This window comes from Mercenaria mercenaria, chromosome 18 (genome assembly GCF_021730395.1).
Source record: "Mercenaria mercenaria strain notata chromosome 18, MADL_Memer_1, whole genome shotgun sequence".
Classification (NCBI taxonomy): Eukaryota; Metazoa; Mollusca; class Bivalvia; order Venerida; family Veneridae; genus Mercenaria; species Mercenaria mercenaria.
In genome coordinates, this window is record NC_069378.1 from 37,656,331 (window position 1) to 37,677,335 (window position 21,005).

Below are 21,005 nucleotides of genomic sequence, written 5' to 3' on the forward strand. Positions count from 1 at the left end.
ATATATTTCTCTAAAATTGAAGAGTGGTTCGCAGAAATAAAAATGTTGAAAGTACAAACTACAAACTTGACAGCTGACACTAAGATACTGCCCATGACTATATATATTTTTCCAGTAAACATTTGCCTCCGGCATTGCCAAAAGAGGCAATTATCGGCTGGTATATATTCGCACATGATAAAATTTGAATATGACAATTTATATATTAAAATTTTACAGCGCGGATTGCCACATACAATTTGTAACGGATGGACGAAAAAACTGATATTTTACAGATATTATAAAGGGCCTGGCGATAGCCTTGTCATATGTTAGGTATTGTTCAATCATATTATAAGTGATGTCAATTTAAAGTATACTTATATTTGCGTTTAGAGATACATGTATGTAAATGTTGCTGAGTGTCAATATATAGTGTAACCAATATTAATAAATGCAGTCCTTTTTTAGTTAAAACTATCATTTATTCTATTTCAGACTTGTTAACCCCTTAAAAATCATGTCTATCCCGAAGTCCATGCACTTTCAATTATCCATTTTGATTCATGTAGAAAGACAGGCCCAGACTGGGCAGAAAAATGTTTGAGCCATTTTTACGTGGTCGGTAGCAGGGTGGGTGTGGGGAGGGGTGTTTCTTTCAGCTTTAAACTGCAGTCAGATTTTGAAATGGGCACTGCGGCAGGTGGTAAAAGGGCAAATGTATCAAACTGTAAAGTGGCAATATGGGGGAAGGGTGTGGGAGGATACCCCCTCCTGCAAGTAGGGTTTGGGGTATTACCACAAGAAATTTTTGAATATGTAGACCCTTGATACAGCCTTTGGTGCGATTTTAACTGAAAATCTTATGTTTCAATTTCTAAATATTACCTAGATTCTTTCTAGTGTTACAATATCCAAAGTATGACTGTCACTTCATCTTTTTACTTTCAATTAAATCATGCCTCAGGACTAGAATATGAGTCTGATATTAATTATATGTAGGTGTTATAAAAATAAATTCTAGAATCATTTCTGTTACAATAATATCTATCATGTAAACTATGTTACTTGAATGTTAAAATTTCATAACACAGCTCGATATTTACCCAAAATATTATATCTGGATACGATTACACTTTTCTCCAGTTTCAACAAAATGTTTTACAAATTGTGATGATACGAAGACATTTAGCAGCAATTACAGTATCTGACATTGAAGTTTACGGTTAAATTACCTCTTATTTAAATCTTTTCATAAAAAAATTGTTTCGTTTCGTCAAAGCAGCCAAACATAGACGATCTACTTTCGATTTCAAAAACTACAAGAAAATACAATTTAATGTTTCGCCGATTTCTTTATTTCTCGAAAAATAAGAAATAAAATCATTTTTAATATCAGTAGTAACTAAACAAACCAGTAAGAGCTTCTTCTTCTGATAATTTATCCGTTTACTGACTGCAAAATTCAACCCACGCAAAGTCGTAGAAGCGTTGTTATAAACAGGTCACGAGTGTTCGCCGACAAGTGTCCAGAATGTAGTTAGGATTCATCCGCGAAGTCTCGCGGAAGAATTAACATACTGCACATATCTTATTCGGGTCATTTAAAATGAAGCTGTCATAATTTAATTACACCAATGTAGTAAACTCTTAGATAAGAGACATTCCAATGCTTTCAGAGGTACCCACTCAATAAAATACTAGCAGTATGTTCTGGAACTATATTTTGTCTTTCGCTGGATGTTACGCAAGCTTGGTAAGCCTGCACAATTCATAAAATGCACAGCGCAATAAATTTGTTATTTGTGCAATGATTTTAAAGATTATTTTTTGAAACGGACAGGGTAACAAATGGATAATTTGGCTAATAAGTTTATATGCAGTTTTTATTTGAATTTGTGAACATCATATTTGCTATTTTGTGACAAAAGGGCATAAAATTCCTCACCATAATCATATGCGCAAATGTATTACCAAATCCCGCAGAATTGTTATGCATGTTTATGCTTAATGAGTTACCACAGAAGAAAATATGTGGCTTTATTCGAGTATTGCACAATTACAAGTCATAAATATGACAGATTACATCGTATATTGGTCATAGCAAGTAGGATTGACATCAATGAACTCTTTGAAATTAGAGACAATCTAATGGAACTACATCACTTCGCTGTGTTGTGAGGCCATTTAAGAATGAGAAATCGGGCGATAGCAAGGACTCGTCAAACGCTTGAAAGCGTGCCGACTCAAAAAGGTAACTTCCCTTTGGCTCTAAGCCATCAGAATGATATAGTGAAAATGCATCAAAATTAACCTTAAATTCTAAGTAAAAGGGGGCATAATTCATGAAAAATTTGTGTCCGAGTTATGCATCTTGTGTCACATGATGTGGGTGATAAGGTGGAACATCTATTTTAAGTTTGAATCAAATAATAATAATAATAATAATAATAATGACTTTATTTATTGAGGCAACACTATTAGGCATGCCCAATCTTCCAAGTGGGCCTCAAAATTATGTACAATATTTACAAATAGATTTCAAATACAAATTTGACAATAGCATGATTACAACATTCTAAGCATATGTTATGTTGTTCATTTTCCAGTTTGTTAAATAGGATCTTTTGAACTGCTCAAGACTGTTAGAATTTTTTACTTCAAGAGGTAATGTGTTCCAGATTTTTGGTCCCGAGTATTCAAGGGATTTTCTGTACAGTTCTAAGTTTGGTTTAGGTACTTCAAGACATTTATTTGATTCTGATCTTAAATTAATGTAAGGATTATGTACAAATTTAAATTTACTTTGAAGATAGGATGGACTAAGATTGTTAATTGATTTAAAGACTAAAATTGCTTTCTTATAATGCAGTCGTTCATTGAATTTCATCCAGTTCAGCTCTTTAAACAAATCTTCAGATGGAAAATCAAAACATTTATCAAGGATGATTCGAGCTGCTCTTTTTTGAAATTTTGTAATTTTTTCCATTGAATCACTGTTGCAATTACCCCAATTGTGCAGCAATAATCCAAGTGGGGTAAAATATAAGCATTAAAGAAAAGTTTTCTCTGGGGAATATCTAGGTAGCATTTTATTCGTTGTAAAAGATAAAGTAAGGAATTGCATTTCTTTAGTGTGTTATCAATATGATCTTTCCAGCTTAAGTTATTACTGACATGTACACCTAACAGTTTTTCTGATTCTGTATATTCGACAGTTTCATTGTTGAATGTAAGGGGCGATGGGTTCAAAGTATCTTTATTAGTTCCTCTTGATGAGATAAACATTGCTTTGGTTTTTTGTACATTAGCTGTCATATAATTATGCTTGCACCAGTCCTCAATTTTAGAGAGTACAGACTGTAATTCAGAACTGATTTCTTGTTTGGTGTTTCCAACAACAGTTAAGGTTGTATCATCTGCAAAAATATCAGTGAAACAGTCTTTCAGATGTTGGGGCAGATCATTAATATATAAAATAAAAAGCAGAGGGCCAAGCACAGAGCCTTGAGGGACACCAGACATTATTGGCTTTGATTCAGATATTTTTCCAGAAATACATACTTTTTGAAATCTATTACTTAAATATGATTTAAACCAATCTAGTGATTCTTGACTAAAGTTATATATTTTTAGTTTTTGCAGCAGTACCGAATGGTTGACTAGGTCGAATGCTTTAGACAAGTCTAAGAATATTGTACCAACTAGCTGTCCATTGTTAATTGCATTTATCCATTTATCAGCTATAGATGTAAGGGCTGTTTCACAGGAATGGTGACTTCTAAATCCTGATTGATATTCATATAAAAACTTATTGCTTTCAAGGTAAGCTTTCAAACTGTCACTGACATGACGTTCAATGACCTTTGATAATACAGGCAAAACTGATATTGGGCGATAGTTTTCTTTTTCTGATTTAGACCCTTTTTTGAATATTGGAGTTAGTTTAGCTAGTTTAAATTGATCTGGGAAAATACCAGTATTAATGCTAAGATTTATTATAGTCTTCAATGGTGCTGCAATTATTTTGTACGATGACTTTAGAAATCGAGCACTTACTCCATCTAGCCCTGTTGCTTTTCTAAGGTTAAGAGTTTTTAGATGATTTGCTACAAATTCTTCTGTTATCAGTGGGATTTTAAATTCATGAACATTGTTTGATTTTACATGGTTTTCTAAGAATTCCAAGTTATACTTGTCATTTTGACATTCAGAGTGTTGAGTTTCAGAGTGTTGAGTTTTCTTATATATTTCAACAAAAAAGTTATTAAAAACATCAGCTGCCTCTTTAGGATCCGTAATAGGATTGCCATTATCATCATTTATGTAGTTTGTTTGATGTTTCATTGATTTACCAGATAACTCTTTCAAATGATTCCACAACTTTTTTGGATTTCTTTCATTGTTGTTTATAACATGTCTATAGTATGACTTCTTTGCATATTTTATAATTTGTTTAACCTTATTTCTCCAAGATTTGTATTGAGTTGAATCACCGGATTTCTTAAAGGAGTCTCTTGTTTTCATGGCACTTTGAATTTCTTGATTAAACCAGCCAGGCTGATTGTTATATTTTACCCTTTTTGTTTTGAGTGGCGCATGGGCATTTAAAACAGCAGAAAATGTGGTTATAAAACAGTGTAAAGCATCATTTGGGTCATCAAAAATGTCTAAAATTGACCAAGGTTGGGTTTTTAGGTCATCAAGAAAATTTTCTTCAACAAATTCACGCACATCTCTGTATGTAATTATGTTATGAACTGGACCACTTGTTTCAGATGAAATTTTACGTGTTACACAAACTGGAAAATGATCGCTGATTGACATATTTGGAACAGTTACTTTCTTAATATTGGATGGTACATTTGTATATAAATGGTCAATCAGGGTTGCAGTAGTAGGTGTGATCCTTGTAGGTTCACTGACTAGCTGATCAAAATTAAATGAAGATGTCAGAGAAAGCCAGTTATTCACAGTAGAATTATTACTTAACAAATTTATGTTTAGGTCACCTAACAGAATAATTTCTCTGCCTTCACAAACAATTTTCTCTAGAGTCAATTCAAATTGATCTATCCATTGTTTTGATGATGAAGGTGGTCTGTATATATATCCAAAAATGAAAGGCTTTTGTTGGGAATGCCTTACTTCAAGCCATATTATTTCAAGATCCTCTACTTCAAAATCAAATCTACGTACACAAGGAAATTTATCTTTAATATAAACAATTACACCACCTCCATTTGTCTTTCTATCTTTTCGAAACATATGATAGTTGTTTAATTGGAATTCACTGTCACTGAAGGAGTCATTTAGGAAAGTTTCACAAAATCCAATGATATCAATTTGATCTTTTTCATGTATAAGCAGTTTTATTTCATCAAATTTTGGACTAAGATAGTGCACATTTAGGTGCATAAATTTTAATCCCTTTTTGTCAAACCACTCGGAATCAGAAATTCTTGAATCAGAAGCGTCAGACATGGACACCGGAAATGAGTTTTCGGCACAGCTTAGAATCGTGGAACTGGATGTGCTTTGAACCTCTGCCGCCACTGGGGTTGTGCCCATGGAGGTATCATCATGAAGGGAGGGTGTACGTGTGGAGGGTAACCTCTGTGCTTGTGACTTTGGTATACCCGATGGGGTCTTCGGCGATCTTGGGCAAAATGAAAATTTTCACTTGTTTCCTGTTGGGTTGCTGTTTGTCTAAACATTTTGTAGAGAGCCGTCTTAATGTTCTTACCAAAGACGGCCCCACCTTTATTGTTTAGATGTACTTCATTGTAGTACAGAGTCTGATTCACATTCCCATTTGGCATAAAGCTTTCATCATTTGACAAGAATTCAAACCCTTTGTCATTACAAAAACTTTTAATCAGCTTGTTTGTTTCCATGATGACACTAAGAGAGAGTTTGTCCATTTTCTTTGGGAGAATAGATGATATAACAATTTTTGATGCAGGGTTAGACTGTAGCAGGCACATGGTTAAATCCTGGTATTGAGCAGCTATTGTTTCCGGTTGATCTGCTTCTGAGACATTATTGATACCTGCATGTATCAGGAAAGCATCATAGTCCTTAATGTTTGAATCTTTGTTGCACAGCTCAGTAAAGTTTTTCTCAATGTCTTTCACTTTGGCTCCGGGATGCGTTTTGATGTTCACTTCTAATTTTTCACCAGCTAAGAGTTTTCGGTTCAAAACTTTTGTAACTGAATCCCCAAGTATGAACACTTTTGGTTTGTTTTTACCTTCATTCGATGTAGATACAGTTATTGGACTTGGATTTTCTGTGCTATGGACTGAGCTTGTATTCCCCTCTGTTGGGATCTGTACACATGTACCTGTGTGATTCTGGGTAAACACTACTCATGGTTTGTAGCTGTTGCAGTTGAATTTTTACAGCTCTTAGTTCATTTGTCAGTTCTTCTTTCCAGTCAGTCATTATTTCTTTCATTTCTTCTTTAAGATGTTTGTTGCTTACATTTTCTATTTTTTAATTCCGTCTCAAGTTTTGACTTCTCACTGTTTGTTACTTTTTGACGGTTTTTAAGTTTTGTGTTTTCTTCTTCTAGAACAAGTATTTTACCATTGCATTTGGCCAATTCACTTTTTAAATTTTGTATTGCTTCATCTGCTGACGTTTTTGCTTGTTTTGCTTTACTTTCAGACTCTTGTAGCTGTTGAGCTTGCTTCACATTTTTCTGTATTAGTGATTTATTTGCTTCTGTGAGTTTTTCATTTTCTAGTCTGAGTTTTTTCATTGCCTGAACACATTCTTTTATGTCAGACTGAGGGTCAATTTCTGTTTGTTTGGGCGTATCAGTGTTTAAATTCAAGTTTTTGTTTTCTGTCTGGGTGCAGGTGCTGACTACTGTCTGAAAAGGTGCTTCTTTGTAGTTTATATTCTCGGTTTCAATTGCAGTTCCATTTACAGAATAGACTTGTTTTAACGAAGTGTTCTCACTATTGCATGTCTTCTCGTTCTCTAGCAGGGACAGTGATGAACTTGGACTTTCACTTTCAATTAGTGGTGAATTTAACTGAAGTTCATCTGAACGGTTTAGTATATTTTTCTCAGAATTCTGTTGCTCTTGTAAGTAGAAGCTTCTGTTTTCAGGTTGGGAATAACCAGAGGGTGTTGACGTGAGTCGCCTTGAAAGTGACTTGAAACTAAACCAGCGCTTTGATTTCTTTCCTTCTTTATGCTTGGGGGTAATAAGGTATCCTCCACTCTGTAAGTTTACACAATTGCTTTTTTTTAATTGGACTGATGGTGTCCTGATCTCAGGGCTATTGTTGTTAGTATTTGTAGTTTTGTTGCATTCAGAGATCTGGTTAAGTTCAACTTTGATTTTGTCAAGCATTTTGTCTAGCCATAATCGACACCCTGATCCTTGGATTAACATTGTCATTGTGTTGTATATTGTTATTACAACTTTCTTTTCTTCAAGGGATATTGTTGTTGATAATCCAGTATTGTCCTTTGTAGGTTTTAGGGAATACATTGATTGCAAAATTTGCAGCATTTTAGCATATGTTGACTTCTTATAGAAAGTAATAGAAATGTTGTCACTAGTCTGGCTTACATAAAGATCAAACAGATTGTCAGTTACATAGCTGCTAGAAATTTCATTGTATGAAAATCCTTCAAATTCCTCCATATCTAAAGTTGTGTTATTTGAGGCCATTGTTCCTGATTATCTATAATTGCTTGCTATTGTTATCACATTAAGTCCAGATAAAGCTGTTAATACCACCTGGCCATGTGATTACAAGTAGGTCTCTGGTATGCTGGTATTGTTAATGTGAGAATTCCATATCTTAAACAATTTCCAATTTTCAGAATAGTTTTGAATTATTTTCACCAGTTTATGAATATACTAACTTAAGAATCACAAAAATATTTCCACAGTGAGATGGAGAAAATTCCAAGCAACACAGCCATATAAATATATCCACTATAGTTCATGTTAATAAATTTTAATTTCACTTTTTCTTGAGAGCTTAAATCCATTATGTATAGTGAAAATGCATCAAAATTAACCTTAAATTCTAAGTAAAAGGGGGCATAATTCATGAAAAATTGAGGTCAGAGTTATGCAACTTGTGTCACATGATGTGGGTGATAAGGTGGAACATCTATTTTAAGTTTGAATCAAATCCATTTAGTAATAACTGAGATATAGATTTCGGGACGGGACGTGACCCGACGGGACAAAACTGACTCCTATATAGCCCACTCCAAACATGTTTGTGGGGGTATAAAAATGCCAAATCAAGATAAGAAGAGGTCTGCATTGGGAATTGTATTCGGACCGCCGCAGCAATATAAAAGTTTATAGCGCAATGGAGGATTAAGTGTTCAATATAATTAATTATAGATACTTATGATCCAGGCAGTTTACCTCGAGTAAAGCATAACAAATGCTTTTCGATTTGCATCATAAAAAAATATAGTAAAAACAACTAATTCTCATGTGTTTTTTTAACATATAGTCTGTCAGTAGTTCAGTTTCAAAGCAGTCTTAACTCCCTGAGGCCGATATCATAATATACATGCTGCGGCGAGATAAGAATTACCACCTGACGTCGAAGAACATTCTCTGATCTTATCATAATCACATTCGCATGCAGTCAGTTGAAATCATGCATGGAAATATTATTAACATGGGTGTAAATCAAGCTATACTTATAAAATCTTTAAAGTTTTAACAAACATTCACCATTTTTACACACCTATTGCGTTTTAATAAATATTTGAATATTTCCGATTTTATTACTTTTTTTTCAAATGTAAACACATTAAATTCCAATACATATAAATACATTATTCACACAGAGTATTTACATTAACATTGCTCAAAATTTACACCCATTTTTGAGTGAGTATCGATGGTTTGTTTTGATGTATAATTAATTTCTAAACATGTACATAAACGTTGTGTGACACACACTGAGACAGTTAAGTTGTAATATTTACAACCATCTTTGAAGAATTATTAAATTTACAAAAAGCGTTTATTTACACACATTGTTGTGTATGAAACATGTTTTGTTGTGTTCTTTTATCCATTTTAATTTAAGTGTAAGTGTACAAATATTTCAGCTTTCTAAAACTAATATTTTTCGAGCATTCATTTCTTTGATAATGAAATTTCATCGTCAGAATCATCATTTGATCAAAATCAGCATGATAATAAACATTTTCTTCAATGTAAGAAAAATCTCGGCTAATTATTTTAATACATTATTTTGAAATACAGTATGAACGAAACACAGCAGAGTTCGTCTTTTTATTTCCTTTACTGCATATTTACAAATATTTATTTTAACAAGGAAACTAATTATTAGCATAATTAATAATTATAACATCTAAGAAATAATAGCCAGTATGCAAAATAATTTTGCTTTTATCAGGATTATCAAAAATTAACAAGTATGTGACGCAATCAGCATGATCTCGGTGCTGCGACTATACTCGTCAATCGCCGTCCTGGGGAGTCCTGATAACGCGCCTATAGTCGAATATCGACGCTACAGGGGTAGAAAATATAGCGCCTTTAGTCGCATTTTGGCCCCAAGGAGTTAAGAAATATAGCATTAATTTCCATGTATCTAAAAAAATGTATTTTTTTGTTGTTGTCAAATGATCTGGAGGTCAGTGCCTTTAAACTTAATATATGATTGTTATTGACTGTCTTATAAGGTCTAATGTTTGGTCAACCTTTGATGTAACATTGTGATTCATTTTATTATACTGGTGAAACTGAAACGGAATCACGGTATAGATGTTAACATAACAAGTATTAACAGTCAAATTGTTGACTATGGACGACGACGGACAATGGACACAGGGCGATCACAGGTGAGCTAAAAAAACTTCATCTTAAATACTATATTGCACAGGAGTTGTTATATAATATTTTTATTTACTTTCCCGCGATATATTCACTACGCTGAACATTCATTTTCATGAACTCGCGTATAATGAAAAAATATACTGAATTCTTCATTCAAGTATGGTTGTACAGTGATCATTGGCCATGTGCAATGGAAAAAAAAAATTAAGAGATCAATCAATTTTCGACTGACTAATCCCAGTACATGTACATATACTATTAGGTGTATTTTACAGGAGGTGTTAAATATTGCGTGAAGAATTTAGGACCATCGGGGGTAATGCACGCCACATAAGCAGTACATCCTTTTAAATACATCAAAGAACGAAAATGTCTTTTAAATATACTTTCCACCATTTTCCGTACACTATCGAATTCTGTATAGAAAGGCATAAGTATTTTATTTTCAATATATATTGTTTTAGTCATACTCTACGTATGAAGAGTCGTAGATAAACTATTCGATTTGAATTGAATTGTATTTAAATTGCATGCTTCATGTATGTACAAGGAAGAAACTGAAATAAGATAATAAAATTCTAGTAGCATTTCATGGTCAACAAGTAGCTTGCTAACCATTAGACGACGTTCTGAAAGCAACTTTCAGTGACGTTCTGCCAAGGTCACAATGTGAGATAGTGACGAAAGAGAGTTTTTGTCGGGTGTATTTTTTACCCAGTGATTTCTTTGCTTATAATTTTGATTGGTCCGTCTTCCGACTGGAAACTACTAGTATGTGCCTTCAGAAAAAATTTCTGAAACATTAAGAATATCCTAAAAACAAAAATAGCCTGATCAATGGATTATTTATAGATTTAGGCAAAACATTCTTCAGTCCGAAAGAAGTACATGTTTCTGGTACTATTTTCACAGTGTAAAAATGACAGCAGTTGCCAATCTCTTTATGTGGATTATTTTCAGTAATATTATTTTACATGTATATCCTCTTATGGAAGATAGAAAATGTTTCTGTCTCACATCAAGATGTTAACCTATTGAAACAGTGTAAATTAAAAACAAATTTATAAGAACAACAATACATTCTTCAAGATTAATACTGCGTGTTGAAAACAGTTCCTTTTATCATCACGATTGGTCAGAAAAATTATGCATGCGTAACCGCCCCTAGTATATAAAGAAATTGAATGATTAAGCGAGACTTACCTTCGCAGAAGGGAAGGTGAAGGTTGATCCTAATTTCATTGACAGCAAACTCTTTAAGGGCTCACACAGCGAGATAACTCAGCGTTCAGCGGTATGAATCAGTCTTTAGAGATAAAATCAAGGCTGTTTCAGTTCCTAGCAGCCAACGGCCAATCACAGATGAAGATTCTCACATGGGTGGTAGAGGGTGGGTGTGTGAGTCCTTAAAAGTTAATGAAATTATGATCAACCTTCACCTTCCCTTCTGGGCAGGCAAGACAGTTAGTCTCATTTAATCATTCAATTTCATATCCTGCATAACTCTTTGTTGATCTTACAGAGATTTTAGAGCAGAATCTTCATGGGCGAGTTGGTAAGAATTTTTTTTTTATAAGGACAACTGAATGGTTTGATACATATTTATGCGCAAAGTTAATTTCTGATATGATACTAAACCAATATTAATTTCCTTCCAGTACAGCTCTTTGCAAAGTTTTAGCTTTTGGCACAATGGGTTTATTGTAAAATTTTGCAAACAATTGTTTGCATTTGCCCAGCCTGCAGTTTTTATAATAGTCTACAGAGGAGCTCTTTTTAGGTTAGACAGGGATGTTGCCACAGCCCTTGTGATCTGAGGCTTAAAATTTTTGTCTATCCCAGATTTAAGAAGTACAAGCTTAACCTAACGTGCAAAGTACTTTTTGATACTGCCTTGTGCGGTTTAATTGTACTAACCAATAACTTTTTATCTATTCTGATATTTTTTGTGCGTTCAATGCATTTCTTGAATACTGACACAATGCACAAATTTTCACTGTTCCTGAATTCTTCTAAACAAATTGCATCTAAACGTGAACCTGGTTTAGATTGTTTTAACAAGTGATTTGGACAAGCCAATAGTCATTCATTTGAAATAACAACATCAGATAGATCAACTAAATGCAATGTTTCGCACCTTTGTGCAGACAGAAGCAGAAAAAGCATGCACAGTTTACGGTCCCATTTGGTTAACCAAGAGATGGCCCAGCAACCTAAGTCCAAAATGAGGTCACCGTCAAGGTCAAACTGAGGTCAGGTGATGTTTGAAGATGAGGAATGGTCACAGGTTACATCTGTATTAGTATCAATTCATTCTTGTAAGCAGTATTGATGCTAGATGAAATGGTCCCATTTGGTTAACCAAGGAATGGCCCATATAAAGCAACCTAAGTCCAAAATGAGGTCAAGGTCATGGTCAAACTGGGGTCAGGTGATGTCTAAAGATGAGGAATGGTCTCAGGTTACATCTGCATTAGTATCAAGTCATTCTAGTAAGGGGTATTGATGCTAGACGAAACGGTCGCATTTGGTTAACCTCGTACGGATGGACAAACGAACGAACGGACAGGACAATCACTATATGCCTCCCGCATCAGAAGACGCTGTGGGCATAAAAACATCAATGTATTGGTCAGTTAACAAAATATTGTACAAAGAAGTGGGTTTTTAGCAGGCTTTTGAAAGCAGCTAGCGTGTCAGCTTCCCTGATCTTGACGGGAAGGGAGTTCCAAAGCTTTGGAGCAGTGCACGAAAAGCTGCAATTGCCATACATCATGGTTTTAGTTTTTGTCATAACCAGTGACAGCATGTCTTGTGATCTTAGGTTTCTGACCGGTTTATGCACTTCTATCATTTCCCTAATATAGGCAGGGGACTGATTGTGTAAAGCCTTAAAGGTGTGGGACAGAACCTTGTACTGCACCCTGTATTTCACTGGCAACCAATGGAGCTCCTTCAGAACCGGTGTTATATGATTGCGACGGGCGTCTTAGTGATGACGGGAGCTGCCGTGTTCTGGACATGTTGCAACTTGTTAAGTGTGCTGTTTGGAATACCACTAAACAAGGCATTAGAGTAATCTAACTGTGAGGTAACCAGGCTGCTGATAAGAGTCTTTGTGGCATCACTGGTAAGATACCGTCTGATGTGACCTATTCTGCTTAGTTTTTCTAACCAGCCCGGCACACAGAGTTGACTTGTTGTTCCATATCCATACTGTTGTCAAATACTGCACCAAGATTCCTAACACATTCTGTGGATTTTATCACAGAGTCACCAACTTTCACAGAGACGTCATCAATGTACTGCAGAATCCGTGCTATTATACTGAAAGGAGGAAACATATAATAAAATTGATGTGTCCATTGTATTGAGAAAGCATCAATAGCCATTGCTTCAGATTCTGGTCTCTTGAAACATACCGTTTTAACTTATAATTAAGTCTTGATGCAAATAGATCAATTTCTAATCCCTGGTGTCTCGAGCTCAATTTCTCAAATACTAGGTCTGATAGTGACCATTCTAAATCATCGTTCATTTTTCTAGACATCTTATCAGCCATAGTGTTAAGTTTCCCTGCAACATGTGCCACAGATAAATGTATACCTCTCTCAATGCACCAAAACCATATTTCTTGAGACAACTCATTTAGTTCTTTCTTTCGTCTCCCAAATTTAGTGATATACGCACAGCTGGTTGTATTGTCCATAAAGACTTTTATAATATGCGAGTGTCTAATTTCTTTACATAGGGACTGTAGGGCTAACTGACAGGCTTTTAGCTCTAGAATGTTAATGTGTAATTTTTGCTCACATATTGACTATTCTCTCCGTTTTTATTTTGTGTGTTTCATTGTATCCCCCCACCCACCCTTTCAATGAAGAATCTGAACATATACATACAGATGGAGATCCATGCGATACCTTTTTGAAACTGCTTTTCAGGTTGATAATCCACCAATTCAAGACAGGTTTTATTGATATTGGGATATTCATAAAACTGTCAAAATTGCCCCTAAGTTTCTGTAACTGACACACTTTTATTTTCTTTAATGGTTTTATATATAATGTTGTATATTCAACCCCCTGTTCTGCTGCAACTAATTTTCCAATTAGCTGTGAGAAGTTCCTTACTGTTGTTCGTTTAGTGTTTAATTCTATTATCTCTTTACATCTTTCATCTGGTAAGCCGAACAGTCATGGTTATTGAGTAAAGAACTAACCCTAAAAATAGTACAATTGTTTGACACGGAGTCAGTACAGACTGTGAGACCTAGATCATCTAATAATTTGACAGTATCTCTAACATTGTTAAGGCATTTCCCATATGTTAACCCCTGCAAGCATGAATCATCGATGTATTATGCTGTACTGATGTGTCCCCAAGACCTAAGGGTCGCAAACACTGGTGTAACAGCCCAGTTTTTCCCCCAGTCAGTTCTTTCCCCGGGGAAAAAACTGACTAACGGTAGTCAGTTTCTTCCCCCCCCCCCCCCCCAGTCAGTTTTTCCCCCCCTTGGAATTAGTTTTTCTGATAGGGGAAGAAACTGACTAGTTAGTCAGATTTCCTAGTCATGTTTTCTCTTCAAGTACTGGTTTCTTTTGGTATTCTTATTAGGGATACAAGTGTCTATTCATTTTCAATTTCAATATCAGATGAAATAGGTATCAATGTAAATAGAAATCAATGTCTTGTTTGGTTGGGGGAGAAATTGAGCAGTCAGTTCTTTCCCCCCTAGCCAGTACTTGCTCTGTTAGGATGGGGAAGAAATTGACCAGGATGTTCTTTCCTCCCTAGCCAGTACTTGCTCTGTTAGGTGGGGAAGAAATTGACCGGTCAGTTCTTTCCCCCCTAGCCAGTACTTGACCTGTTGGGTGGGGAGAAGAAATTGACCAGTCAGCTCTTTCCCCCTAGCCAGTACTTGCTCTGTTAGGTGGGGGAAGAAACTGACCAGTCAGTTCTTTCCCCCCTAGCCAGTACTTGCTATGTTAGGTGGGGGAAGAAATTGACCAGTCAGTTCTTCCCCCCCTAGCCAGTCAGTTCTTTCCCCCCTACCCAGTACTTGACCTGTCAGGTGGGGGGAGAAATTGAGCAGTCAGTTCTTTCCCCCTAGCTTCCCACACCTGACAGGTCAAGTACTGGCTAGGGGGAAAGACCTGACTGGTCAACTCTTCCCCCACCTAACATTTCAAGTACTGGCTTGGGGGGAAAGAACTGTCCAGTCAATTTCTTCCCCCTAACTAACAGGTCAAGTACTCAGGCCAGGGGGAAAAGAACAGACCAATCAATTTCTTGTGGACTGTATGTATATAGACTGTATGTATACAGTATAGTAACAAACAACAGAGTCCCATAACTATGCAGAATATTTATCTAAAAGAATGTAACATGCACCATGCACAACTAGGGTTGGTACTGATCACTTGTGTGAAGTTTCATTAAATTGTGTGCAAGGGTTTGGTAGATTAGGCACGCACAAGATTGCATATGCAGACTGTATGTACATAGTATGTTAACAAGAAACAAAGTCCCATAAATTCTGCAATTTTTGTCGCTGAAAGAACCTAACATGCCCCATGCACAACTACTGTTGGTACTCATCACTTGTGTGAAGTTTCATTAAATTGTGTCAAGGGGATGAGGAGAGATGGTGCGCACAAGATTGTGTCTATGTATATAGTATAGTAACAAAAAAACAAAGTCCCATAACTCTGCAAATTTTTTTTCTGATAGAACCTAACATGCCCCATGCACAACTACTGTTGTTAATGATCACTTGTGTGAAGTTTCATTAAATTGTGTCAAGGGGATGAGGAGAGATGGTGCCCACAAGATTGTGTCTATGTATATAGTATAGTAACAAAAGAACAAAGTCCCATAACTCTGCAATTTTTTTTCTAAAAGAACCTAACTTGCCCCATGCACAACTACTGTTGGTACTGATCACTTTTGTGAAGTTTCATTAAATTGTGTCAAGGGGATGAGGAGAGATGGTGTGCACAAGATGTGTCTATGTATATAGTATAGTAACAAAAAAACAAAGTCCCATAACTCTGCAATTTTTTTTTCTAAAAGAACCTAAGATGCCCCATGCACAACTACTGTTGTTACTGATCACTTGTGTGAAGTTTCATTAAATTGTGTCAAGGGGATGAGGAGAGATGGTGCGCACAAGATTGTGTCTATGTATATAGTATAGTTACAAAAAAACAAAGTCCCATAACTCTGCAAATTTTTTTTCTAAAAGAACCTAACATGCCCCATGCACAACTACTGTTGGTACTGATCACTTGTGTGAAGTTTCATTAAATTGTGTCAAGGGGATAAGGAGAGATTGTGCGCACAAGGTTGCGTCTACGGACAGACGGACAAACGGCCAGACAGACAGACGGACAGACAGACAACCTGAAACCAGTATACTCCCCCTTACAACTTTGTTGTCGGGGGGGTACAATAAGTTCATTTAAACAAGAGGGCCATGATTGCCCTATATCGCTCACCTGTTATCATTGCACTTGAGGACAAGAAGGTCCTCAGAAAAAATATCTAAGTCCAAAGGCATACATGTGCGGGAGGGTCAAAATCCCGATTTTTTCACCTTGCCTCCCGTCTCCCGACCAAAACCATAATTCTCCCGCTTTTCAAAAAAAAAAAAAAAAAAAAAAAAGTATGACTGGGTTAATAATTACCGAGGAGTGCCAAACATGTTTACACAGTAAATCAAAGTGTCACCGACTGTTGTGTATTATACATCTTTTGACACACATGTAGCTAGAGGAAAGAGTTGTTTTTCACAGGTGAATTATTGTCTGTCTCACAGGGCCGAATATCGGCCTATTCTCAATGCCCATGAGGCTCCATTTTTTACCAGTTTGAAGCAAAAAACTCCCAGTCATAAGAAATAATTCCCAGCTGAAATGAATTTTTGATTTTTCAAAGAAAAGTTTGTTCGGTAATAAAATCACATGAATAATTGTTGGAAAAACCAACCCATTACTATTTTTAGAACACGAGTATTATTTCCACTTATGCAGATACGCCATTTTCTTCCAATGTTTACCAAATTAATTTGCTACCAAATCGGACTTATTTCATTGAAAATTGGATGAAAACACACACTCATTGCATCAATATACATTATTTTGGTAAGGGTAAATACATGTTGATGCATTTCTGTTTTCTATTTTTCATGTCAAAACCATTTATGATCAGTATTTTTATACGAAAATGGATGGGGTAAGGAATTTACATAATTTTATGAGTTGTGTTCAGACCAATTAAGAGCTTCATTTTTTTCATTCGAGTAGAATAGAATGTTAATGTGTGTTCACCACCATTTCAGACCTAAATTGAGACTTTGTTTCTACAAATTTAATCTGTTAAGAAAGTTTAAAGTTAGAACAAGAGTGAGCTTTTGTAAGACAGCATGCTCGACTTTTCCCAGTGATTGACTCTGAATTAAAGCTTTGCCAGTAAAAGGGGCATAATAGTCAATAGCTTTGAATGTAACAGAGATATTGGACATAATATAAAACTTTAACCAAAAAATGTAAGTTAAATAGTGGCATAACTCTGTCAAAATTCAAATCAAGAGTTATGAGGATTGTTTCTTCTGGTGTAGACTTATATACGTTATTGTATGGCCTGAAATGTTGGATTTTGTCTCTAAGTTTTGTGTCCGCACGCTTAATTTTTTTAATTTATGTCAATAAAAAACCTCCAGTTTTGAGACCCCAACTCCAGCTGAAAAATGGCAAACCTCCAGTTTTGGGATTCTAAACTTATCACATGTATGCCAAAGGACAGTTACAACAAAGGGAAGAAATTTAACCAAAAAGAAAAAAAAAATTCTTACAAGGTACAGATATGTCAAAATACACCTACAAATTGGAGGTACCATCCATGTTGTACCACAGAAAAGTGGTCTCAGTTTTTCCCTACGGCCAATAATAAAAAAGTTACTAAAAATAAGCTATTTATAGTAACGTAAAAGGGAAGTAATTAAAAAAAAAATTAATTTAAGTGAAGAAAGAAGGATCTGCCAAATAAATCTGTTGACATAAATGAAATTTCAGATCAGTATCTTCATTAGTTACGGAGATATACCCATTTTAATTTGAAATAAAGGGAGATAATTTGACATAAAATCAGTCCATAGTTATCTACCCTGATTGGCTCAGTCCAACTAATGACAATAATGAAATTTCAAATAAGTACTATAAGTACTTACTGATATAAATCCATTTTGATTACAATCAGGGGAGGTAAACAGATATAACATAACTCTGGATCTACACTTGGATCTGATTTGTCATGGAATCCAAGAATTATTGTTGTTGAAGTTATTTTGGAAGTTTGTATCAAATAAAACCATAAATGAAGTCTCTATATGGCTGCAAAAGCCAAAATAGCCAATTTTTGACCTTTAAGGGGCCATAACTCTGGAACCCATGAAGAAATCTGGCCAGTTCAAGAAAGGAACCAAGATCTTGTAGTGATACAAGTTGTGTGCAAGTTTGGTTAAAATCGAATCATAAATGAAGCTGCTATTGTGCAGACAAGGTCAAAATAGCTAATTTTTTGCCCTTTCAGGGGCCATAACTCTGGAACCCATAATGGGATCTGGCCAGTTCAAGAAAGGAACCGAGATCTTATGGTGATACAAGTTGTGTGCCAGTTTGGTAAAAGTCAAATAATAAAGCTGCTACTGTGCAGACAAGGTCAAAATAGCTAATTTTGGCCCTTTCAGGGGCCATAACTCTGGAACCCATAATGGGATCTGGCCAGTTCAAGAAAGGAACTGAGATCTTATGGTGATACAAGTTGTGTGCAAGTTTGCTTAAAATAAAATCATAAATGAAACCTCTATCGTGCAGACAAGAAATTGTGGACGGACGTTATGAAAGAACCTAAAGTATTTCCTATCCTCTTGAAGGAGTGGCACTGAATAGAATGTCTCGGCAAGATCAACCATGGCAAAACAACAGTCCTTCTCATGGAATCAATGGCGGATTGAAGTGTTTCCATCTTAAATTGAAATTTTTCCATGAAATCTTCATTGAAATGTTTAAGGTTAAAAATCTCCCTATACGCCCATCATTTTTAGGTCTTGTAAATATGTTTGATATACATTCATCAGTGGCTGGTTCTGAATCTGGCACAGGTGTTATTATTCCTTTCTTAAGCATGTGATCTATTTATCACCGATTTTCTTTGACTCTTCCTTACTGAATTGTAATGGCTTTGGAACAAATTTTTGCTTAGGTTTTTTAAAAAGTTCAACATTAAAAAAAAAAGAGAAGCAAATTTGTGCTTACTGTCTCTATGCAGGTTTCTGCTGCTGTTGGCATTGGCTTTGTTGACCTTGATATGTCTTGTGATGGTAGCTTTGCCGTTGTTGGAGAAACCTGCTGTTGGTCCCCCCTCTTTTGGATAAAAAAAGCTGCTTGTTTGTAGTCAGGTTGATCTTGCAGTCTCCTAATTTTTATTTGTTCCTGCAGTCGCCAAATAATTGTGTTGCCAGAGCCGTGTTGTTACAGATCGATATACTGAACTTATAACTATCTGTGTGACAAGCCCATTCGGATTATTTTTGCCGATGTTTTAAAATGTTCCCTTCATAGAGAATTCATGTAAATCCATTTGATGGAACATGATCGACATTTTCATTGTTCAGAATCCACGTGGAGTAAAACAAAGAGATTTGCATGTAATGTTACTTCGCTTGAAAAATTCCACTTACCTCGATATACCTCGAAATACGTTTCGAATATGACGTCAACCACTTGTGATTGGTTAATAATTTTTAAAATCCTTCTTAAATATGCGACTATTTTTAAGAATTTAATATAATTAATTTGCTGTAAATTTCTAGGACTGATCCAATTAAGCTGTAGCCTTGTTCTGATTCATACCACTGGACGCTGTGTTATCTCTCTGAGAGAGCCACTTAAAGAGTTATGCAGGAGATCAAATTGTATTCATGTCAACATGAAAGATGAGATATTGTATCTGAAGCCATGTATCCCCATAACCTAGAATACAACCTTTAACAGGCATACGGAATCAAAATTTATGAATAATTGCATCCTCCTTCTTAAATTTAATTTTTATCAATAAAAAAGACAAAATAGCACACTTATAAATTAGCTTGAAACGATTTAATATATTTCATCATTTGGCACAATAATCATGTCTCAAATAAATTCATATGAATGAAAACAATTTACAGCTGTAAGAAATTTAATAAAAATCTACATCAAGAACTTTCATCTATTAATATATTTTCTGCTACATTTCACTAAAATAAATGTTGTATTCAGTACTTTTGGGGTTTTCACTATGAAAGTTCAAGCTGTGGTTAATTTTATTGAGCGTCTCAGTAAACTCATCGTCAGTGACATTATGCTTTATCATCATCATTTATCTATTTCTTTAATTCATCACCATCATTATTTAACAGCTTTTATTCATGATAATCATTCATCACATATCATAATTTTCATCACCAGTCATCATCATGATTATTGTATAAGTCATGATCATCATTTATCCAGCTTTCACCCATTATCATCATCATACAGTAATATTCATTACATTGTGCTTATTGTCAGTCATCAGTCATCATTATCATTCATTCAATCATCATCACCGTCTATCCAATCATCAGTCATAATTTGTCTTATCCATTATAAACATCCTCACCATTATTATCATCAGCCATCATTATAAATATAAATCAACATCCTAATCATTGTTACTCATTTTTATGATTATGAGTCATCATTAGTATTCATTGTCAAAGTTATCATTCAGTCATCATTATTCCCATTCATCATCAGCAGCAGTATCAGCAGCTTTTATTCATGTATATGATAAAACTAGAATGTGTCTGTAGGACACAGGGTGTGCCCCCCATTGGTACATTTGTCACAAATAAGGGGCAATAATTCAAATGGGGTTTAGCCTAAGCAAACATTTTATGAAAAGAATTCAGTAAATAGGGGGCAGAGCCAGACAAAAAATTGGAGGTGCACAGGTTCATATCATGACAAAGACTCGTACAAGGTTTAATCAATTTATATGGAATACTTTTTAAGCTAGGCACGTCACAAGGTGAAAATGTGCATTTTTGACTATTTCAGGGGCCATTTCTCTGAAA

General features: G+C 35.1%; 1 protein-coding gene and 1 long non-coding RNA gene across 6 annotated transcripts in view; one reads left to right on the plus strand and one right to left on the minus strand.

Moving 5' to 3' along the window:
• Positions 1–21,005, minus strand: part of LOC123537885 (transmembrane protein 41A-A-like) — a 210,189-nt gene that overhangs the window by 60,721 nt on the left and 128,463 nt on the right. The gene's annotated exons all lie outside the window — the stretch shown is intronic.
• Positions 16,855–21,005, plus strand: part of LOC128550674 (uncharacterized) — a 39,446-nt gene continuing 35,295 nt past the window's right edge. Inside the window, exon 1 of the long non-coding RNA XR_008368372.1 lies at positions 16,855–16,989. This is a non-coding gene — a long non-coding RNA (uncharacterized LOC128550674). The remainder of the gene's footprint in view (positions 16,990–21,005) is intronic.